The sequence below is a fragment of the Sinocyclocheilus anshuiensis genome, unplaced genomic scaffold (assembly GCF_001515605.1).
Source record: "Sinocyclocheilus anshuiensis isolate Anshui unplaced genomic scaffold, SAMN03320099.WGS_v1.1 scaffold1383, whole genome shotgun sequence".
Taxonomy (NCBI): Eukaryota; Metazoa; Chordata; class Actinopteri; order Cypriniformes; family Cyprinidae; genus Sinocyclocheilus; species Sinocyclocheilus anshuiensis.
In genome coordinates this window covers 343,589-369,292 of record NW_015536550.1, presented here as the reverse complement: position 1 = coordinate 369,292, position 25,704 = coordinate 343,589, and the positions used below count along the sequence as shown (strand labels likewise).

The 25,704-nt window shown below is 37.6% G+C and overlaps 1 long non-coding RNA gene across 1 annotated transcript; it reads right to left on the bottom strand.

The window, feature by feature from the left end:
- Positions 1-10,178: 10,178 nt before the first annotated feature.
- LOC107700826 (uncharacterized) lies at positions 10,179-22,554 on the bottom strand. The gene is made up of 3 exons (XR_001635578.1): positions 22,520-22,554; positions 12,760-12,894; positions 10,179-10,576 (listed from the first exon to the last, which is right to left on the bottom strand). It is a non-coding gene; the product is annotated as an uncharacterized LOC107700826 (long non-coding RNA).
- Between the last annotated feature and the right edge of the window lie 3,150 nt (positions 22,555-25,704).

The window sequence follows — 25,704 nt, the reverse complement described above, 5'->3', positions numbered from 1 at the left end:
CCGCCCGAGGACACCTGAGACGTCGCCCCCTACAGGACGATTACCAGCCCACTGCTCAAACACCAATTGTAAACAACAACAAAAAATGAACTGTTAATCTAGATAGATAGATAGATAGATAGATAGATAGATAGATAGATAGATAGATAGATGTGCTGGCAGTTGTGATTGCTAACAATATTCATCTCCAGTGTATTTTTTACACTCAAGTGTCTAATATGAAAATATATGGCGATTTATGAGCGGATGGAGAGGATATACTTCATAACAGATGAAATGTCAGCATGAGTCAGATGACTGGATGTGCTCAGGAGCTTCATTGCATGTATGTGCGACTGTGTGTGTGTGTGTGTGTGTGTGTATAATCTGCCAGCGTAGAGCTGTATCTATGAAAATGCATGTTTGAAACAAGCATCAGCATGCAAACTTCTGTAAGGAGTGAGAGGGTCTAATGAGTTGTGTGTGTGTGTGTGTGTGTGTGTCTGAGCTCAGATTGTGCTGTAAATCAGTGTGTTGTCACTCTCTCTGTGTGCTCAGACCAGATCACGCTCCAGTGAGATCACACACGTTTCCATGCCTACACACTTAGTATTAATATTAAACATTGAGACAACTGCTACCTAAATATAGTGAACTACTCAGTGATAGTTATTCTTGCTTCATTACATAACTTAAATGTCATTGTGATAATAATAATTTGATTGCATTTTATTATTAATTATTATGATGGTGTGAGAGAGTTGATAGACATTTTGCTTTTAAATTGAATAAATAACAGAGAGAAAATAGCATCAAATAATAAAATAGTAATTGAAAAATAAATAAAGTGATGTATATTGTATTATATTATGTATGTATGAAATTGTATGAATGTATGTAAATAGTGTACACTATAATAATAATAATAATAATAATAATATACAATAATACATTGTTTTATATAAAAAGTAATAAAGGGCATATTAAAATTATATTAAATTGATCTAAAGTGACAGTAAATACATTTATAATGTTTCAAAAGATTTCTTATTCAAATTAGTGCTGTTCTTTTGAACTTTCCATTCGTCTGTGAATCCTGCAAAATAAAATGTATCACGGTTTCCACAAAAATATGAAGCATCACAATAGTTTTTAACACTGATAATAATCAGAAATGTTTCTTGAGCAGCAAATCAGCATATTAGAATGATTTCTGAAGGATCTGAAGACTGGAGAAATGATGCTGAAAATTCACAGGAATAAATTACATTTTAAAATAAAATAGAAAATGGTTATTTTAAATTGTAATAATATTTCACCATAAATGCAGACTTGTCGACTCCATACTTTTGAACAGTAGTGTGTCAAATTTTTATTTTATTTTATTTTACTTTATTTTTGCTGTTGGTTTTAATTGTATGTCCACACCAACACCAAGTTAAAATGTAACTGTTCAAATGTAAAATTAGCTATATTTTTAGTTTTAGAAAATCATCTAAAGCTTTTAAAGTCTGAGTACTCTTGAAAATGAATATTTCAGGAAAAACTTTGCACATTATCTGACTGGAATCACTGTCATCAAGAGTAAGTGTCTTCAGGGTCTTCATAGATTTGGTCAAATATTTTTTATTGTCAAACTGAACAAGCGTGTCATTTGATGCCATGATGATCCTCCAGAGCGGTTCCTCTAGGACTTGTCTGTTGTCTATCTGTCTGTCTGTGTGTTTCTTCAGCTCTCACCTCACTGTGTCTACAGGATGAAGTTCATCAGAGGCTTCTCTGCCTCGCTCATTAGCATCCAAAAGGCCTGACGTCTATTGCATGGAGGGGGGCGAGAGAAAGGGAGAGGGGAGCAATTACTGTCCCTCCAGCCTTTTTTATCCTTTTCAAAGGCCAGGGTGATTAGGAGAGGAAAGTTTAGATTTCCTGAACTTGAAGTGGAAACGCAGCAGTGACAGACGCATCTCAGGACTCAATCCACATCTGACTGAGAGCGGGGGAGCGAGTCTGATGCACACACACACACACACACACACACACACACACACACTGCACTGCTAAAAACACACTTACAATACAATACAGTCACTACTGTGCTACTGAAACCAAACCTAGCAAGTTTCTAACTGACTGTAATACACTTGTAAAATAAATAAACTAACCAGATAATTGTATTTTGAACTTTATTTTATTATTTTTTATTTAATAATTTATAATAATTATTATTTTTATTATAATTGTATTATATTTTATTTATTTATAAACTTCAATTAAAGCTAAAACTAAAACCATAAAAACCCATTTTCATAAAATAAATCAATAAAATAAAAAAAGAAAAGAAAATTTAAACTTAGTTTCCATGGCAACATTTCTCATTTTAATTTCTTTTCACTTGATGTAATAGAATAACAAAACCTGAAATAAAATGTTTAAATAAAAACTATATAGACATATATAAAATAAACACAAACTACTAAACACGACAAAAACAATTGTTAATAATAATAACAGAAATGAAAATGAACAGAAACTGCCAAGTAGTTATTTTGGATCAGACAAAATTATATAATAGCATGATGGACAGATACACAATATTAAAAATAAAATAAAATAAACAGTGACATATAATGAAATAGTAGCACAAAAAGGAAACAAAGTAGTCTTTACTTTATTATATTAACTATATGTGAAATTGCATGTATATGCTGTACACTATAAAATGTAAACTACTAAATCAAAAGCCTGGGGTCAGTAAGAATTCATTTGAAAAGAAATTAATACTTTTATTCAGCAAAGATCCATTAAACTGAATCAAAAAATGACAGTAAAGGCATTTATAATGTTTTCTAATAATTATAAAGATTTCTATTTCAAATAAATAAATACATTTTGAACTTTCAATGACAGTTTTTCTCGATTGCTAGCACACAATTCATGAAACAATTCACCATCTTCTCACAACTATAAACACAATCTCAAAACTACGCACCAACTTGCGCAAACCTCAAACTTCCAGGTCAAAATCAAATATTCTAGTCAAAAACATGTTCTCTTTTGTCAGACTCAAACTTTGTCCTCAGATGATACCTAACAAATACACAGACTACTTCACTGCCTAGACAACACCAGTGAGATCAGTTCAAACTACTGTAAAGAGATCTTACAGTAGATGAAAAGCACTAGAAGAGAAAAGTTCAAAAACCAAACAACAGAATATACAGTAAACACACATTGGAATATACGGTCAGTTACTGTACATAAATAAATAAATTCATTCATTCATTCATTCATTCATTCATTCAGCATCCTCTGCCAATTTGCATTACAGTATTGGTATTATCCTTATTTGTTACAGCAGCTTCTTAGTCTTCTGATAAAAGACTTCTCTGCCTCCCCTAGACAGTCGTCTCTCAGTTCTCATTTTCTAAAACTCATAATCACTTGTGCTCCTGTGCATATCATCCTGAGATTCTGATCTGTGTGCCATCAGTTTTGCTGCTTAATGTTCACACAGGGATAAATGTGTGCTGTTTGAGTTCATTTTTTTGATGCTTGAGTTAATTATATTGTGTGTTTGTGTTTTCTGAATGAGAACATAGTTAAACCTGTGCAAAATTATGGCGTTTTTCTGTAGAGTTTTGCAGAAAACACACAGCAAATTGGAACGTGTGTGCAAACAGGTGAAATGTGTTAAACGTTTTGAAAAACGTGTCTTTGTTTCGAGAACTGTATGAATGGTTTGGAAAATTGGGCCAAATGAATCAGTTATAGTGTGTTAGCAATCGAGAAAAACTGTAATATATATTGACACTCACACACACACACACGCACGCACGCACGCACATGCACGCACGCACCACAGTCAGCACACATACAAACACAGAGAAAATTAAAAAAAACAACACTGCAAATAATGTTACTTTCATCTAAAATAAATAAAGAATAAAGTACTTTTATGGCAACATCTAAATGAACTATTCAGGTTTATCAGTGGAAGGAGTTTTTACAGTTTTTTTTTTTCAGTTGCTTACACACAAAATCTTTACTTGTCACACAATTTCTGAAAGCTGACACTCAAACAGCAGAAGCACACACCAAATCTACAAAACCATACAATAATTCTCAGACTTTGACTCGGTTTTTTAATTTCATAAAAAATGTTTGCAAAACACAACACAATTCAACAACACACAAAAATCTAACAGGAATTAATATTATGGCAAATGTTTGCTTTTGAGATGTGTTTGTGATATTTTGAATGCAGTGCTTCATTTTGCAAGAGATGTGAGGCCTTTTGCATTTTGTGTGTGGGATTCTTGGATCTGTGCGTCAAGTTTTGAAAAATAAAAGAGGTAAAGTTTTGAAAATGTGTTTAAGCAGTTGAAAGAAAACTGTAAGGGTCAGATCAGATATTCAATTATTATTGTGCTTTTCTTTTCAGCTGAAAGATGAAATTTTTCAATCTGCAAAATTTAAATCTGCAAAATGTTTAACAAAATGTTAGTTTTCCTTAAAAATAAGTTCTTAGTTGATCTTTCTAAGCCCACACATATTAGTCATGGGTTGCGAATATCAGAGGCTGAGTGATCTGATCATTTTCTCACGTGTGTGTGTGTGTGTGTGTGTGTGTGTGTGTGTGTGTGTGTGTGTGTGTGTGTGTGTAAGATGACTAAGTAATGTTGGAGTCAACAGCAATTCAGTTACCTCAAATAACACAGAGACACAAAAGAATCATTTATTACATGTCTAAGCTTAGAAGAGGAAAAAAAAAGTTGAAAATAATCATGTTTGTTGAAGTAACTCAAACAAAACTTGACATTTTTAGAGTCTGTGATTTACAGGGATGCAGCCGAGAGATTCTGCCCTGATATATCAGACAGAAGTTCATCTCTGATGTCTTTAGTGTTCACATCCGGGCCTGAGACGCTCGGCGTCCTCTGCTGCGTATCCTGGGAGCAGTGCGCTGAGAGCTGTGCGATGAGCTCCGCTGGCGTCTTTGATGAAGACGGCTCTTTGTAGTTGGCGTGGAGATGTCTTGTTAGTCAGTAAAAGTGAGGGCTAAATGGCTCCATGACAGGAAGCTGTTTACATGAGGAGCTCGAGCCGCTCGCAGCCCCCATTGTCTGCTGGCCTCTCTCCTACTTCATTAGCATTTCCATAAGAAAGGGCCAGTAATTACCCCCTTTCTTCTGCCGTCCCTTCATCTTTGGCCTCTCTCTCTCTCTCTCTCTGTCCTCTGTTTTCCCTGGTCTTGCTCTGTTTCTGGCCGCTCAACCCAATCCTGCAACATGACGCAAACAGGCTGGAAAAGGAAGGAGAGATCTAAACAGGAATAAATGATTCGAAATATTTTGTAGCCAAAAATAATTCAATAATATCATTTACATATTATTATAGTATTTGTCAATATTTAGAATATTTAGAATTTTCAGTTTTCATTTGAATTTATTTGAATTGTTAGTACACTTTAAAAAATGCTGGGTTAAATACAACCCAGTGCTGGGTAAAATAGGGACAAACCCAGCAATTGGGCTGTTTTGACCCAGCGGTTGGGTTAAATGTTTAACCCAACCTTCTGGGTAGTAACCCAACTGCTGGGTCAAAACAACCCAATTGCTGGGTTTGTCCCTATTTTATTTTTATTTAACCCAGCATTTTTTAGAGTGTGTATTTATGTACTTTTGTCATTTTTCTTAAAAAAAAAAAACACAAAAGCTTTCGATTATCTTAATTTTAGTTTACATTTTATTAATTTTAGTACCTCAGCTCAAACTGATTTTCTTTCAGTTCTGTATAATAACTGTAACTCAAGTATATAGGCTATAGGGGTGAATTCAGGTTGACTGGGAGTCATTTCAATAGCAAAAAGTGTCCTAATCAACCTGAGTTCATGCTGAGCTATATATGAGTGGTATGACAAATCTGAGCACAGTTTGACAAAGTGTTGAGATCTCTTAGGAAACTCTAGAAGAGACATATGTCAGATTACTAGACTTTTCTCAGGGAGAAAAATCTAAGTAGCATATGTCAAGATGAATCTCAAAAAAAAAAAAAAAAAAAAAATTTAATTACATTTTTTTTTTTTTAAATTAAATTAAATTAAATTAAATTAAATTAAATTAAATAATGAAATGAAATAGTAACATCTAAATTAACTGGCTAGTAAAAAAATACTATTTAATATTGCTATAAGCAACATAATACATTAATTCTTTAACAAATATACATTGGTTAAATAAGGTAGAAATGCACTGACAACTGCAGGTTTAAAGTATTTGTTTTTAATTTTATCTCATTGCTGTGTGTTAAAAAAAAGAGTTGTTAACCAGATCTCAGATTAGATTTTTCTTACTATAAGAGTCACTTTCAAAACTTCATGAAGTCTAAATTGTGTTTTTTTCCCCTAACCAGAGAATGTGCAATAAGTGAGGTTTCATCTGATCTATTGGTACATTATCATTATGGGATGGTTAGTGAATGTCTGCCTAAACAACACAGGTTTTTTTCTATATTTTGATTTTGATTTTATTTGTTGTTGTTGTTGAAACTCCTCTACAGTTGGTCATCTGTCTTTTATTTTTGCTTGTAATTAGATAATGTGTCATTTTAGATTCGAGACCAGTTTAAAAACAAAAAATCAGCTCAGGACATCATACTGGAGCCATTCTCTTCCTATATATATCCCACCATAATTAATTGTAACTTCTGCAATGGGTTAGGATTATTCCTATGAGTCCAGCATGTGCGGTGTGTGTCAGCGCAGGTTAATTGTTTGTAACCCTGCGTCAGAGAGAGCAGTACTGTAACTGTCGTCTTGACCTCACGCTCCCTCATTTCACTGGAGCTCTTGTGAAATGTGTCCGAATCAGCCGAGCTTTGTTTGGCAGAGAGCCGAGTGACCTTCACTGAAAAACAGCCTGCTTTATCACACGCAGCACAAACGAAGAATCATCTGTTCCCGCTTATATGGAAAACCAGGGTTAATTATATTTATCTATTCTAGAAGACGGGTCACTTTCTGAAATGTGCTATGAATGTTAATTATAGAGACAGAAATGGTTGGAGCACAAGGTAAAATCAAAGTGCTTAAGATTACATCCCCCAGTACACTTTAGCATACTTTTAAAAAACAGCACTTCTTGTTAGTTGCAATTAAATGAAAATGTGTCATGGTTTAATTTATATTAGCCGAGTGACCTTCACTGAAAAACAGCCTGCTTTATCACACGCAGCACAAACGAAGAATCATCTGTTCCCGCTTATATGGAAAACCAGGGTTAATTATATTTATCTATTCTAGAAGACGGGTCACTTTCTGAAATGTGCTATGAATGTTAATTATAGAGACAGAAATGGTTGGAGCACAAGGTAAAATCAAAGTGCTTAAGATTACATCCCCCAGTACACTTTAGCATACTTTTAAGAAACAGCACTTCTTGTGGAAATAATACACTTTAAAGGACTGGGAACTGAATGTTTTTGGACACTTAGTTACATGTTAGTTGCAATTAAATGAAAATGTGTCATGGTTTAATTTATATTAAATGCAATTAGTTGATCTTTAAAGTGCTTTTAGTCCACTTAAGTGTTCTTCATAATTACTTCTGTTGTCTTTGAAATGTGTTTAATATACTGGCAAGCATTTATGATCAACTAAAATATACTTTCTATTGAACATTTTTGTTTAATACATGCATTTAAATACATTTAGAATTATACATTTGTAACAATGAAGTTGCAATTTAGAGCATTAAAAATGCATTAACCTTAAATGTAATATCAAATAACAAACTACAGTTAAACTGATAATCAAGTACTTTATATGTGCTTTAGTATGTTAGTCAGCATGTGCACTTCTTTAAAACATGACAAAAGATTAATAAACGATGATTTAAAATGTAGATATCACTTGTTACTTGTTGCTTTATAATGTCACTGAGATGAAACTATGCGGTACACTCTTAAAAATAAAGGTGCTTCAAAAGGTTCTTCAAGCGATGCCATAGAAGAACCATTTTTGGTTCCACAAAGAACCATTCAGTCAAAGGTTCTTTAAAGAACCATCTCTTTCTTACCTTTTTATAATCTGAAGAACCTTCTTTCGCCACAAAGAACCTTTTGTGAAACAGAAAGGTTCTTCAGGTGTTAAAGGTTCTTTATGGAACCATTTAGACAAAAAGGTTCTTCTATGGCATCGTGAAGCACCTTTATTTTTAAGAGTGTACAATATTCTGTCAGGTAACCTAAAATGTGCTTCATGGGGCTTTATTCGAATCAAAAACATTTAAGATTAGTGAATAAGTGTTTAATATATCCTAAATATAGCGTTTAAATAAGTTAAGCCTTATCTGATCAGTGCTCACATTGGCTTTATGGGATTTCAAGTGAGCATGAGTTTTTGCAGCCTAAGATACATGTACGTATATGGTGTTCAAGTCAGAAAAAAATATGACTTTATATGTCTGAATCAACCTGTCTATGCTGGGTTTAGCATTGTTTAAGGATTAGTTCATGTAGAAACAGCTTTTGAAGGTAATATGATCACTCGACGAGATGCTCTTCAGTCTTCGAGTGCAAATCTCTCTAAATCTTCCAGATTAATCCTTAAAGCCATAAACCTGCGAGTGGCTCTTAAGGAGGTGATTCTGCCTCTCATGGGCGTTCATTAGGAGATAAGGCATGTTAAGATCAGGAGATAAGACTGCGAGGAAGCCAGAGATCACTTCCCCTCCCCTCCCCTCCAACGCCTGCGTCTCTGTCTCTTTGAGCTGCGAGCGTGAGAAGGGCCCGAGAACGATCAGCCACCTCTTAATCTCGTCAGCTTCACCGCATGCACACATGCAAACACAGCGGCTCCTGATGGGCAAACACATCCCATCACACCCTCTGCCAACATATCAGACCGTCACGTCCTAAACGGAGTCTTCCTGTGGACTGCTTGGTTGTTACTGTGAACGTGAATCTGTGCTAGTGCTAGTATAAGGAGCCTTTTCAATTCCCATTATATGCTCTTTATCCAAAGCAACGTACAGTGCAGTCAACGTGTTCATGTTTCCCTGGGAATCAAACCCGTGGCCTTGATGTCTTACGTATAAAATGTCAAGAATAGGTCAGTTGCATCAGTCATATGAAGCAATATTTCGATTTATTTTCATTTTAATGATTCGATTTAAATGTAAATATCATCACATGAATTGCATTTCACGATATCCTGCAGAATAATCTCGAAGCAAAGACAAATGTCAGTTTTCCTGTTTCATACTGTAAATGTTTTTATGACACATATAGTGTATCTCATATTAATTTCATGTCGGAGGGTTTATGTATGTTGCTGTTATAATAATGTCATTGTGCTACTGGTTGAATTACACAAAACCCATCAAGAACATGACTGGGATCATATTTTACTTCAGTAACAAACGATGAACAGAAGACATTATATTTGTATTCAGAAAATGAAGCCTATTTATATAACAATTTAAATTTGTTTATTGTTTTTTTATTTTATATTATTTTTGATTGTTAATAATACAAGTATTATTATTGATTGATAATTATATGATTGTTTATTATTATAATTATTATTACTGTTGTTATTGTTATTATTATTATTATTTACTTTTTTGCATGCTACATTTTCATGACAATCAGTGCATACTTTATTTATGTTAATGTAAAAACATCAAAGTTACATATATATATATATATGAATAAATATCATCTATTTATAATTGGAATTATAGTGTAAAAATGTTTTTGAACTTATATTTATACATTTATTAGATGATAGAATGTGGTACTAAAAATATTTTTTGTCATTTATATTTCAAAAAATATCATTGGAGATATATTTTTGTTACTTAAAAAAAACTAATAATATTTGAAGTCTTTCTACTTAAAAAAAAAAAAAATGACATTTGATTTACGCTTTCTTTGTAATTCTTTGTCAAATCTACTAGCAATTTGAGAAAGTTGCTTCTACGCCCATTTTTTTTAGTGTATATTGTCAAAATGTTCTAAAACGTGTAATTATAGATTTATTATATTACCGTTTATCACATATATATATATATATATATATACTGTATGTATCAAAATATGAGTTATGAGCATGTTATACAGGATTCTTAGCATGGCACTGGTTTAAATGTACAGTTTTCAGATCAGTAAAGAAGTTACAGTGAAACGCAGCAGCTCTCTATTGGCTTTATGGATTTCGACAGGATTTTCACATTTCCCTCTGCTCTCCACTTCCTGTTTGTCTTCTGTCAGCGCTGTCTCCGTGGCTGATGTGTATGAGTGAGCACACAGGACCCCTAGAGAGAGTTTAGCTGTCTAAGCCCTGGCCCCATGTGGACGGCTTCAATAGCTGCAGGCTACAGTCTGCTCTCCTCTCACCGTCGTCCTCATCTGTCTGTTTGCTCTGCTGATGGGATCGTGTTATACCACGCTGCTGCCAGCTGAGGATGAGCCGTCATGTAATATCGCCAGTGATTCTCATCCTGCATCACTGTTATTGACATCTGCGGAAGGGTTTGTATCCTGCAGACAGCGTTCAGGTTTGCTTTGCTAAGATGAATCTGTCTCGTGGTGTTACCTGAGAAAATAAAAAAATACAGTCAAAATATTATAACACCTGGAAATATTGAGTCACTTTATTATAGAACTATAAACTAGATTTACAGAGCTCAATATAGAACTCGGAGTCAAAATCGAGTAAAAATTGTATAGAACTTGGAATTAAAAAAAAAAAAATAATAAATATATATATATATATATTATATGCCTTGCAACAATAGATTGAATATATTATCAACTGTATGGAATTAAGAGTGTCAAATTATTATAGAACTTGTAATTGTGTATTATATATTGAATCTGCAATTACAGGTTATATGATCATTTGACATTTCAACTCTAAATTCCATATACTAGAATTCTATATTCTAAATGTTATAGAACTTAGGTTCCTTATATTAGAGAATGTGGAATTAAAGAGTCTGAATATTACAGAACGTGGAACTATATTTATAGAATAAATATATTACAGAATGTAGAATTACATAGTTAATATATTATAGAACTTGGAATTATAGATTCAGTATATTATAGAATGTGGAATTAAAGAGTCTAAATACCAAACTTGAAATTGTAATGTGAAAATGTTATAAAACTCGTATTTACAGATTCAATATAGAATGTGGAATTATAGAGTCAAATTGTTATAGAACTAGGTTGATTATATTGCAGAATGTATGATTTTTTTTTTAATAATTAGTCAATTAAATAGTAAAGTACAATGTAAAATGTTACTGCACTCGGTATCTTAGATTCTGTCTATTACAGTATAAAATGTGAAATTATAAAGTTAAAATTATATGGAACTTGTCATAGATTCAATATATTACAGAAGGTGGAATTATAGAGTCAAAAATTAGTCAAATCGAAATCAAAATGACTCGAAAAACTTGTGGTTATAGGTTCATTATATTACAGAACGTGGAATTAAATAGTCCAAATATTGCAGAACATAGAATAATACAGTCCCAATTTTATATGAATGAAACTCACAGTATTAACACAGTATTATAGAACCTGGAATTACAAAGTCAAAATATTGTAGAATTTGGAATTAAAGAGTCTAAATATTACAAAACTTGGAATTATAGAATCAAATTGTAAAATAACTAGGTTGATTATATTATAGAATGTGTAATTATAGAGTATAAATACTACAGAATTTATGGAAATGTATAGAACTAAAATTAAATAGTAAATAGTAAATAACAATGTGAAAATGTTACTGAACTCAATATCATAGATTCAGACTATTACAGTATAGAATAAAGTTAAAATTATATGGAACTTGTAATTATAGATTCAATAGGTGGAATTATAGATTCAGAAATTTAGAGCTTGCCATTATAGATTGAATATAGAATGAAGTGAAGTGAAGTGAAGTGAAGTGACATGTGGCCAAGTATGGTGACCCATACTCGGAATTAGAGCTCTGCGGTTAACCCATCCTAAGTGCACACACACAGCAGTGAACACACACACACCGTGAACACACACCCGGAGCAGTGGGCAGCCATTTATGCTGCGGCACCCGGGGAGCAGTTGGGGGTTCGGTGCCTTGCTCAAGGGCACCTCAGTCGTGGTATTGAAGGTGGGAGAGAGCGCTGTACATTCACTCCCCCACCTACAATCCCTGCCGGTACGAGACTCGAACCCACAACCTTTGGGTTATGAGTCCGACTCTCTAACCATTAGGCCACGACTTCCTCCAATGTGGAACGTGGAATTATAGAGGCAAAATGTTATACAACTTGTGTTTATATATTACATTACGTTACGTTACGTTACGTTACGTTACGTTACGTTATATTATATTATATTATATTATAGAATGTGGAATTAAAGAGTCCAAATATTACTGAACATGGAATAATATAGTGCACATTTTATAAGAATTAAACTGTTATTATACAGTATTACAGAACCTAGAAATATGGAGTCAAAATACTGTAGAATTTGGAATTATAGACTCAATATCTCTCATAATTCACAGCTAAGTCTCACTACATTGTGACACTTCTCAATACTGTATACCTCAGTGGTTCTCAGCCAGAATAAGCAGCAGAAATACCAGAGGAAATATCATAGCCAGTGTGGGGCTTTTGAATGCTGTTTGTGTAAACGCTACTCATCCATAGAATTTGTGCAGCATTTTCATGCTCAGAACTGTGAGCGGCTCCTAAATGTGTGCGAGCGCTACACCTCTCTGGTTCTGCTCTTCAGACACACAGCTGTGGAGCTGTTCATGGTTGGGTGACACTTCTGCAGATCCCTCCCGCTCGCTCTGTTCAAACTCTCCCCCGGCCTTTATTACTGAAAAAAGCACGCCGTGCACATCTGTACAAATGAGAAAGAGATTAGAGGTTTTAATGGGCTCGGCCTTCCATGAATCTTGACTAAATCTTGAGTAATGTGTGTACACGCTACTGAAACGAATACAACTGAAAGCCTTTGTTGCACATCTAAAGCAGGTTTAAACACTCGCCTTGAAGGCTTTCCCGTCTTCAGACTGATACAGCTCATACATCAGTTTGTGTTACCATGCTTTATACCAGTGGTTCCCAACCCTGTTCCTGGAGGCACCCCAACACTGCACATTTTGCATGTCTCCTTAATCAAACACACCTGATTCAGGTCATCAGCTCATTAGTAGAGACTCCAAGACCTGAAACTGGTGTGTCGGAGAAAGGAGACATGCAAAATGTGCAGTGTTGGGGTGCCTCCAGGACCAGGGTTGGGAACCACTGCTTTATACCACTCTAGTTAGTATTTCAACCCAATCACAATTAGTAGAATCTAAATACTACCAAACTTGGAATTATAGCGTGAAAGTGTTCTAAAATGTGATCGATTTAATACATTGCGGTATAGAATGTATAATTATTAGTCAAAAAGTTATAAAACGTAGGCCTAGTTATAGGTCCATTATATTATAGAATGTGAAATTAAAGACTCCAAATAGTACAGAACATAGAATAAAACAGTCCAAATGTTATAGAACCTGGGATTTTACCGTATTTCTGGAATTTTGGAATCAATATACTGTGGCATTTGGAATTATGCACTCATTATGTCGTATAATTCACAGTTTATGTCTATGGATGGTGTCCCAATTAGTATACTGAATATCAGTTTTAATAAATGACAAGCAGTCAACTAGCAATGCTAATTAACTTAGCAATAACGTTAGTTGAAAGAAGAAACAGCAGCTGCAGATATCATGAACTACATCCCGCAGTCAATATGTAGGCTGCACTTTACACAGTGGATTGACACAAATAATGCACTAGCTTCCTCTGCTGGACAAACAGCGCTATTACAATTTGATTTTTCAAATCACTGTATTGCACACAGCATCAGCGACAGAATAAAACAAGTGAGTGCAAAATCTAAAACCGTGATTACTGAGCCTGTATTTCTGATCATATTGTCTCTGTAGGACCTGATTGTGGTCTAAATATGCTTGCCTGTATGATTTGGTTGATATAGTTGTGTACTGGTGGTGCTGGGTAGTAATTGATTACATGTAATCTGGATTACGTAATCAGATTCCAACAATCAGGTAGGCCTACTTGTAATTCGATTATATTACATTTTAAAATACTCGTAATCAGATTACAGTTACTTTTCATAGATTACATGAGTACATATTATTCACAAAATAGCAATAAACTATTCAGAATTTATTGATTCTCCCTAATTCTTCGTTTTGTCTTTTAGATGTTCCTTTCTAAAATAGAATACTGCTTATATACATTCGGTACAGATCAGTCTCTAGTCAGGTGGCTGTAATTATAATTATAAAACTGAGAGGTGACACAGCATTTGACCACTGGGTTTACAAAAATTATTTCTGTTTTAAGAAGCGTTTTCTCACCATTGAATAAACTACTGACGAACACATTCATGTTTGTTTGAATTATCACTCTGTGTTATTATCACGTTATCACAGTGATTTATTTAGCCTAAATGCAATGCCTTGCAAAAGTATTCATACCCCTTCATTTTTATCACATTTTGTTATGTTGCTGCCTTATGTTAAACTGCTTTAAATTAATTTTTCCCACATCAATCTACACTCCATAATGGCAAAGCAAAAAATAGTTTTTAACATCTTTGCAAATTTATTAAAGATAAAAAAGTAAAATGATTCCATTGCATAAGTATTCATTATCTGGGACAGTTGAAATTTAGCTCAGGAGCATTAATTTTGCTTGTAAACGTTACCACACTTTGAGTGAAGTTAACATGTGGCAAATGCAACTGAATGGGTATGATTTGGAAAGGCGCACGTCTTAGTAAAAGGTCTAACAGCTGAAAATGCATATCAGAGCAAAAACCAAGCCCTGAGGTCAAAAGAACTGCCTGTAGAGCCAGCGTTGGTAGAGCTCAGACAGGATTGCATCAAGTCACACATCTGGGGAAGAATTTAGAAAAAATTATGCTGCATTGAAGGCTCACAGAAGCATGTAGCCTCCATAATCCTTAATGGAAGAAGTTGGAAACAACCAGGACTCTTCCTAGAGCTGGCCTCCTGGCCAAACTGAGCAATTGATGGAGAAGGGCTTTGGTTTGAGTGGTGAACAAGACCATGATGGTCACTCTAGTTGAGCTCCATGATCATACGTATGTGGAGATAGGAGAAACCTACAGAAGGACAAACATCGCTGCAACACTCCACCGATCCAGTCTTTATGGCGGTGTCAATCCTCTCCTCAGTGAAGACACATGAAAACACACTTGGAATTTGCAAAAAAAAGCACCTAAAGGACCCTCAGATTCTGAGAAACAGGATTCTCTGGTCTGATGAACCTCAGTTCCAAGCATCATGTTTGAAGGAAACCAGCTCCGCTCATCACCTGCAGAGTACCATCCCAAAAGTAAAGTGTGCTGGTAGCAGCCTCATGCTGAGGGGCTGTTTTTCAGTGGCAGGGACTGAGGAACTCGTCAGAGTAGAAGAAACGCTTAGTGCAGCAAAATATTGAGATAGCCTTAATGCATTTAGATCCTCAGACTGGGCAGGAGGTTCACCTACCAACAGGACAATGACCCTAAGCACACAGCAAGAGTGGCTTATAGACAACCAGAGCCAGAGCCTGAGCTTGAACCCAATCAAATCTTTCTGGAGAAACCTGAAAATGTGGGTCTGCCCCCATCCAACCTGACAGAGCTTGAGAGGTGAAGAGATGAGGAGAAGAATGACAGATAACTGCCAAATGCTGATGAGCAAAGCTTGTCGCATCACACCCAAAAATACTCGAGGCTGTAAAGGTGTTTCAACTAAGTAATGTTAAGTGTTTTAATTTTTATGCAATGTTCTTATTTCGGGTTTTTTTTTATTTTTTAATAAATTTACAAAGTTGTGACAATTCAGTTTTTTTGCTTTGTCATTATGATGTATGGAGTGTAGATTGATGTGGAAAAAAGTCATTTAAAGCAGTTTAACATAAGGCAGCAATGAAATCAAATGTGAAAAAATGAAGGGGTATGAATACTTTCGCAAGACACTGTATTTTACTGTCTTTGGAAGACTTTTGTCTTACAAACTCATTAAAAGGCAAACACCAGTTTGGGAAACCTTGACGTAATATAACGTTTAATGCACTTCATGTTGTTACTAACAGCAAATGGAATATATTTTCTTTCTCTTTGCATTTTTATATCAATATGGTACAATATTATCCTATTTAATTAAATGTGATAAACAAGTTACATTAAAAGTCATCTAAAAGTAATCAAAAAGTAGTCTGATTAAATGTAATGTGTAATGTAATGGATTATGTTACTAACTACAATTTTTGCAATGCAACTTGGAATCAGCAACAGACTACAGTTTATAAGTAATCGACTCAGTACTGTGTACTGGGTTGAAACTGATGTTTGGTGTTAGCGGGTTTCTGAACCAGTAGACAGAGGGAGCTGCTTTTAGAAAGTGTATTAAAATGATTGTGTTCATGCAAAGTAATTTCAATACTTTGCACAGACATCTATTGTTGTTAAATACAGCTATTTACAAATACTATAACCTAAGACTACCCACAAATTATGCATGAAGCAGGTTATGTCAAATTTAGCTCACTTATACAGTTCTGTGCATAAAATACAGTTAAATACTGTAGGTACACACACACACACGCGCGCCATTTGTAAACACATTTTGAGGCAGGACTAAATAAACTAAATGACACTTGAAAACAGCTGGTGTGGTGTGCGGTTTCATTCATATGAAAATTCAATTCATTCCTCCTGCCTAACAGTCATGAATACAAACAGAGAGGTTCAGTTGAACATAGCTGGCCATGAATGAATAAAACCAAATTCAGAATTGTTATATTTTATTCATGGCCATTATATCCCTCTTTAAACCATCATGGAAACACATAGACTCCTGCAATCACAGCATGTGCTGCTAGTTTCGCCTGCTGAGAACCGTGTACGTGTTCACACAAACACAGCCATAACTGCTTGAGAAGCAGAGAGTGCTATTGCTTTTCTAAGTAACTAGCCATTGTTGCCTGGTCAACAATTTAGTCTCTTATTGGAGGGATTTAAACATTATAGAGACATAACTTGAGTTAGAAAACAACCTAGCAACCAGACAATACACCATAGAAACAGCACAGAAAAGTGATAGCAACCACTAAGAATGCATTAGCAACCAACTTAACAATGGCATAGCAACGCCACGATAGCCATTCACAACATGCTTGTAACTGTATCACAACATGCTAGCCAAGATCAAAAGATTCAACACTGTGACAACAACCCACAACTGTATTGTAATGTGCTAACAAGATTTAAAATAGCCAGAGCATCTTAGTAACTGCATAACCAAACTCTGTCAACCACTCACAAAACCCCTACAACCATGCTGCAACACGCTAACAAAAACCAAAAGTCAAAACATCTCAGTAACTGCAGAGCAACACCCTTACAACCACTCATAACCTGCCAGCAAACCCACTGCAACATGTTAACAAGACTCAAAAAAAATCGGAACACCATAACATCTGCATAGCAACACCCTGACGACCAATCACAATACCCCACCACAGACACATTTCAACATGTTAACAAGACTCAAAAACAATAATAACACCTTAGTTACTGCATATCATCGACCTGACAACACATCCACAACAAATCTGTAACATACAAGATTCTAAACAGTCATAACACCATGGCAACTGCATAGCAACACCCACAACCACATTTCAACATGAAAACAATGCTCAACACAGTCAGACACCTTAGCAACTGTATAGCAACATTCTGACAAAACTCTAAATAGTCAGAACACCTTAACTGCATAGCAACGCCCTGACAACCAATCACATGCCAGCAACCACATCGCAACAAACCAACAAGACCCAAAACAGTCATAATATCTTGGCAACCGCATAGCAACGCCCTGATAACCACTCACAACATGCACATGCTAACAACACTCAAAAACACCCAGAACACCTTAGCAACTGCATAGCATCAACCCAACAACACGTCCACAACTAAACTGTCAAATACTAACACCTTAGCAATGAAAACCACTCACAACACCCCACAACCACATTTCAACATGCTAACAATACTCAAAACAGTCATGACACCTTAGCAACTGCATAGCAATGCACTGACAACCACTCACAACACCCCACAACCACTCTGCAACATGCTAACAATACTGAAAACAGTCATAACACATTAGCAACTGCATAGCAATGCCCTGACAGCCATTCACAACACCCCACAACCACATTTCAACATGCTAACAATACTGGGAAAAAATCATAACACCTTAGCAACTGAAAACCACTCACAACACTCCACAACCACATTTCAACATGCTAACAATACTCAAAACAGTCATGACACTTTAGCAACTGCATAGCAACACCCTGACAACAACTCACAACACCCCACAACCACATTTCAACTTGCTAACAATACTCAAAACAGTCAGACACCTTAGCAACTGCATAGCAACGCCCTGACAACCACTCACAACACCCTATAACCACACTTCAACTTGCTAACAATACTCAAAACAGTCATATTCCTTAGCAACCACATAACAACGCCCTGACAACCACTCACAACACTGCACAACCACATTTCAACGTGCTAACAATACTCAAAACAGTCATATTCCTTAGCAACCACGTAACAACGCTCTGACAACCACTCACAACACCGCACAACCACATTTCAACGTGCTAACAATACTCAAAACAGTCATATTCCTTAGCAACCACATAACAAAGCCCTGACAACCACTCACAACACCTCACAACCACATTTCAACGTGCTAACAATACTCAAAACAATCAGGACACCTTAGCAACTGCATAGCAATGTCGTGACAACCACTCACAACACACCATAACCACATTTCAACATGCTAACAATACTCAAAACAATCAGGACCCCTTAGCAACGGCATAGCAACCCCATGAGTCATGACATCCACTCGCAACACCCCACAACCACATTTCAACATGCTTGCAATACTCAAAACAGTCACACACCTTAGCAACTGCATAGCAACGCCTTGAGAACCACTCACAACACCCCACAACCACATTTCAACATGCTTGCAATACTCAAAACAGTCACACACCTTAGCAACTGCATAGCAACGCCTTGAGAACCACTCACAACACCCCACAACAACATTTCAACATGCTTACAATACTCAAAACAGTCATGACACCTTAGCAATTGCATAGCAACGCTTTGAAAATGTGTAAAATGTCCACTCAAAGCAGCTGGCTGCATGTGTTGGTAAAGGACATTGTGTGTGAAGTGGAAGTCATTTGGATTGTGTTCTCAGAGCTCTGTTCTCTTTGTCTAAACCCATTTACACATTCAGCGACACAGAGAGGATGTTCGATGCTCAACAATAGCACTATTGATCCATGTGTTAAAGGCCATTTTCCCACTCACTACACTTTCAGCTTTGCTGTCTGGGGTCCTGAGCTATTTTCGCCCGTCTCCCCATCTACACCCCCACTCTTCCTCCTCCGTCGCTTGTCATCATCCCTCCATCACAAGTGCCTCCATTCTTCATGCTGCTTTCAGGCGCTCAGAAGCATGACAAACGGGTGCATTAGCGGGCTAATTAAGGGAGATCAGGGAGTAAGAAAGTCTTATGAGGCACCCAGGCGTGGCTTTCCAAATGAAAGCGTCCGTAATTTGCATGAGAGGTAATTGAATTGCCTGCAGTGAGAGGTGAAGTGAGTGGGAGGGGAACGCGATGGAGAATCTGTGCAATAATATTCCAGAAAGCCCCTCTCAAACTCTACATGCCAAGGGTTTCACGTCAAATGTTTGGTTGGGTCCTGGATTTTACTGGAGATAATGGAGCTTCTTGCCTGTGTTGAGCAAACATGCATTCTGTGTGTATATGGCAGCAAAATTTGCCCCAGAATTGACTTTCAGAGGCCTTTTTTACCTTTATATGTACATATTTTTTATAAGATACATTCCCTGAAATACTGAAATAATAGATTTACAACTATTAAAAATAAAGTAAAATCATATGAATAAAAAGTGGCTTTAAATAATATACAACATACCATAACAGAAAGTAAAAATTAATTTTCAAACACTAGTTTATGTTTACCCATTAAGCATACATTTTCATTTCTGTAATTTGCTTGAAAAATTAGGTAAAATTAAGCATCCATTTATCTGTTCATTTTTCATACTATTATCCTACCCTTGATTGTGTTTGTTTTGTTTTGTTTTGTTTTTACTAGTTTCACTAGGATAACAACAAATAAACCTGAACTTAGTCAAAATTACAGTGAAAAAAAAAAGAGTGGGAAAAAAAAAGTAAGATTGGAATGTCCCTTTGAAAATACATCGATGTGGGCTCAATGGGAGCATATTGGGCTAAAATAGTACAAAACAACTAAAAATAGATAAAAACTCATATTTTTGTGACACATGTACATTTTACATACATATACTTTTAAATGTTACAATATAAAAAGGCATATAGGGTTAAAATAATATACTTGCTTGTGCATAGAAAGTAACTATTAGTGCATAAGAAATAGCCTAAATGTTCATATTACTCCTGTTGGGTATTTTTACTTTTATTAATTTTTTTTTGTTTTATTTGTACTCAAGCGCAAATTTCTAGAAGCCTGTTTCCACCTTGGGATAAAAAAAGTTAAATAAAACCGTAATTGTCACGGTTTCACTCAAGGAGCACGGGAACGAAGGAGCGAGGAGACGAGGAGTAATGCAAATCAACAGGTTTTAATGAAGGCACACTGGGGATCACATGGAACACTGGAAACATCAAGCAAACAAAATGACATTTAACAGCAGACGCCAAACACAGGGTTTAAATGCACAGAAACGAATGGGACAAACCTCGGAACAATACGAACTAAACGGGGAACACCTGGACTAAATGAACATACGGACAGGAACAGGAAGGACCAAATAAGGGTAGAAACATAAACAGAGCACGTAGGGGAGGAAAACACACACAAAACACGGAACAAAGTCTGACATAACTCCCCCCTCCCGGAAGGAGGGGGGGTGGGCACTCTGGAGGACCCTAAGGACAGACTCGGGACGGCAGACCTCCAGAGCGGTACCCGTTCTGGAACCCATGGCGGATCCGGTGTTCTGCCGATTTGTGCTACCCTGTCAGATTTTGCTACCTCCCATTAAAACAGTGGGTAGTACAATTCAACAACGAAAAATGCTACCTGTAAAATTATGGTTTATTAACGTCTACACCTTCCACAAACCTAAACCTACGCTTACAGTAATGCAAATACAGTAATTATGTGTTATATTCGCGGTTGTAGATAGAAGGGATACAGCTACAGGAAACCAACAATAAAAAAAAACTCTACCTATTAGATTGTGTTTTATTAAAGTCTACACCTACTCCAACCCTAAACCTACCCTTACAGTAATGCAGATAAATTAAATATTGTTGTTCAGCATGAGAAAAAGGATGCAATATGCGCAGTAAACCCTGGTAGGACAATCTGACGGGTAGGATAAAATGTCAGGACACTGGCAGTTCGTGGCAGGCAGGCAGCTCGGAGAGCCATGGCGGATCAGACAGTTCAGGAGGCCATGGCGGATATGGCGGATCAGACAGTTCAGGAGGCCATGGAGGATCAGACAGTTTGGGGCGCCATGGCGGAGCATACCGACCAGGGAGCCACAGCGGGGAGAGCCCATGGCAGAGCAGGCAGCTCCGGGAGCCATCAGACAGTTCAGGAGGCCATGGCGGATCAAACAGTTCAGGAGGCCATGGCGGATCAGACAGTTCAGGAGGCCATGGCGGAGCAGGCAGCTCAAGGGACCATGGTGGAGCAGCCTCTGAGACCGCGGCCCCAGCCCCCACCCCGGCCTCTACGGCTGGAGCCCTACTACCCCCCGAAAAAAAATACTTGGAGAGCATAACAGGTTCCGAAGTCCTCTCGGGGCTTAACTGGGGATCAGGAGCCCTCCCTGGGCTTAACTGTGGATCAGGAGCTGACACTGGAGCGAGCTCTGGGACTGGAGCCGACACTGGAGTGAGCTCTGGGGCAGAAACCGCTTTAGAGGCGAGGATGAGGGCTGCTAGCAGTCTTTTCCTCCTCATCCCACTCTTACGGTTGGGGGTGATTTGGGTGGCCGGCGGGCTTGCGGCGGTCGGCGGGCTTGGGTCAGTGGCGGCTGGCGGGCTGGTTCTGGAACGGGGCCGGACACTCTCCAGACATCGGAGGAGCCCTTCCCTCCAGCTCAGTCCTGTGGTGTCTGGGAGGTCCATGGGGCGATAGTAATTGGCCCCGATCCAGAACAGAGAGTTGAGTGACGCGTCATCCAGAACCGTACCCACAGCAAGCCACTCCCGCGCATACTCCACAAACAGGAGATCTCTGCGGGCTAGGGCTTAACTTTCAAAAAACGAAAAATAAAAATGGGGAGAAGGGGCGCCACTTACTTTTTGTTAGTTCTGCTGTTCTGTCACGGTTCACTCAAGGAGCACCGGAACGAAGGAGCGAGGAGACGAGGAGTAATGCAAATCAAGAGGTTTCAATGAAGGCACACTGGGGATCACAGGGAACACTGGAGACATCAAGCAAACAAAATGACATTTAACAGCAGACGCCAAACACTGGGAAACACAGGGTTTAAATGCACAGAAACTAATGGGACGCACCTGGGAACAATATTAACTAAACGGAGAACACCTGGACTAAATGAACATACGGACAGGAACAGGAAGGACCATATAAGGGCATAAACATAAACAGAGCATGTAGGAGAGTGTTACGGCCCAGAACCAAATTTGGCTCATTTAAATCACAATAGGCCTGGACCGAACATATAATAAATCACAGACGCTTGATATCATCTTTAGTAGACATACTCGCCAAGTTTTTATCAAACAAAAAAAGGCAAATAAAATATCAGAACAGCTACACCTGGCCACCTGGAGAGATCTTACCTAGCTCCCGTGAAAAAAAAACAAACAAACAGGTGAGTCTTGCGGGCCACTGCTTCCCTAGCTGAACTTACTAAATAACAAAACGTGACCAACAAAGAAAACAAATCCACTATCTGCTACTGAAAACAGACAAAGCAAAAATAAACGTAAGAACGAACTAACCACAAAAAGTTAGCAAAGTTGGGCTACAAAAGAAACCAGAAAACTTAATGTAGCCAAAAAAAATAAGCAAAAGAAAGAGGAGAGGTGATGAGCAATCTCGCCGTGAAGCGAGAGACCCAGCGAACAAAAGCAGAGAGAGAGATCCGCCATCGAGGTTTAAATAGTAGAAATCCCAGATGATGTCACTCCACTTTCGAGGATCCAGGAGAATTCCCCCGCTCACAACTCCACCTAAAGGCTAAGAAAAAAAAACATCACACACGGAACAACTGCTCTACGAGCAGACCCACGTAACACCCTCACATTTAAGTGAATAAATTGTAGAGGGAAGAAAAAAAAAACATCTTACCTCAACTGTAAACTACAATTTATTCTATTCAGATTCGGGATAAAGCGTCAGCAATGATGTTATCCTTACCACGGATGTGCCCTATGTCTAATTCAAAAGTCTGTAGAAACAGACACCATCACATCAGACGTTGATTGTTATTTTTCATCCAATTAATGAAAAGTAAGGGATTGTGATCCGTGTAGACGATCAACAGGTACGAAACTGAACCAATATAAACATCAAAATGTTGAAGAGCAAGGACAAGGGCGAGCGCCTCCTTCTCGATGGTGGAATAACCTCGTTGATGCTTGTTAAATTTACGCGAAAAATAACAAACAGGATGCTCAACACCAGCCAAATCTAATAGTAGAAGGATAGCTCCTGCACCAGTGTCACTTGCATCAACAGCAAGAAAAAACGAAGTGGAAAAATAGGGGCAGATAAAACAAGGGAATTAACCAGAAGTGCTTTAATTTTCTCAAAACTCACCTGACAGTCTTCAGACCATTTAAATGGTACTTTTGGACTGAGAAGGTCAGTTAAGGGTGAGGCAACAACAGAAAAATTTCTGCAGAAATTTCAATAATATCCCACCATACCCAAAAATTGTCCAAGTTCGCGACGCGTAGTGGGCACGGGGAAACGAGTGATTGCCTCCACCTTGGACTCAACAGGTCGAACTTGTCCACCACCAACAACTTTCCCTAGATAAGTCACTGTTGCTCGACCGAATTCGCATTTTGCCAAATTAACCGTGAGATTGGTACCAGACAAACGATCAAACAATGTCTCAAGTTGCATTACATGTTCCGGCCAAGATGCGCTGTCAAGAACCAGGTCATCCAAATATACCAGTCTCTGAAAAGTTGCCGGTGCGTTTCGAAGACCGAAAGCCATCACCGTATAATTCAGAAAATGATCAGGTCTAACTAACACGGAAATCTCTTTCACACGAGCCGTCAAAGGTACCTGCCAGTAACCTTTGAGCAGATCGATCTTGGTAACGAAAGCGGCGTTTCCAACACGATCCACGCAGTCTTCCATATGAGGCAAAGGATAACTGTCAGGTTTTGTAATAGCGTTAACGCGTCTAAAATCAGTTCAGAAACGAAACGTGTTGTCTGACTTTTTAACCAGCAAACAGGGTGAACTCCAAGGACTAAAACTCGGCTCAGCAATGTTATTTTCGAGCATGAAGTTTACCTCTTTTTGCAGCTGAATTCGCTTCTCTGGACTTACCCTGTAAGCATGCTGTTTTATTGGCAAAGACTCACCAACATTAATATCATGCTCGACCAGTGAAGTACGCGAAGGAAGATCCGAAAACAGGTTACAATGAGTTTTAATGGCATTACTCACATCAAATTGTTCGGCAACAGACAAATGGGAAAGGTATGAATCAAGGTTTTGGATTATTTCCAAGTTTTTCAATCTTCCCGCCACTAGTTCAGCAGCAGGAAACTCAACATCCTCTTCCCCCTCAAATGTGCACGGAGGAGCAACAGCGCTATCAGTAAAGGTTGCAATGATTCGGCACTGGACAGCGCTCGATGATCAGGTAATTCAGCACTGGACAGCACCTTCACGGTCAACGGAGCATCTGTGGGTGACAAAATTAAAACAGCCGACTTCTGTACAGACACATCTGACGGTCTTTCGAAGTACGGCTAAAGCATGTTAATATGACATAGTCAAGTTTTTTTCTTTCGGTCAGATGTAGTGATCACATAGTCAAGTTCACTCACCTTTTCTTTCACAGGATAAGGGCCATAATAGTGAGCCTGCAGTACAGACCCCGGCACTGGCATCAGCACTACTACCTTATCACCTGGAGCAAAGCTACGAAGTTTAGCACGCTGATCAAAACGCTTTTTCATTCGTTGCTGAGACACTTCCAAATTCTCTTTGGCCAACTCACATGCACGATGCAACTTAGAACGGAACTCTGAAACGTAGTCAAGAATGTTATTGGGACTTGGGTCACTAGACCAATTATCTTTGATCAACTTCAACGGTCCACGAACCGTGTGCCTGAAGACCAGCTCAGCCGGACTGAAACCCAGCGACTCCTGCACTACCTCCCTTGCTGCAAATAAAACCATAGGCACACCATCGTCCCAGTCTTTTTGGAACTCCAGACAAAACACACGCAGCATTGATTTTAAAGTCTGATGAAACCTTTCCA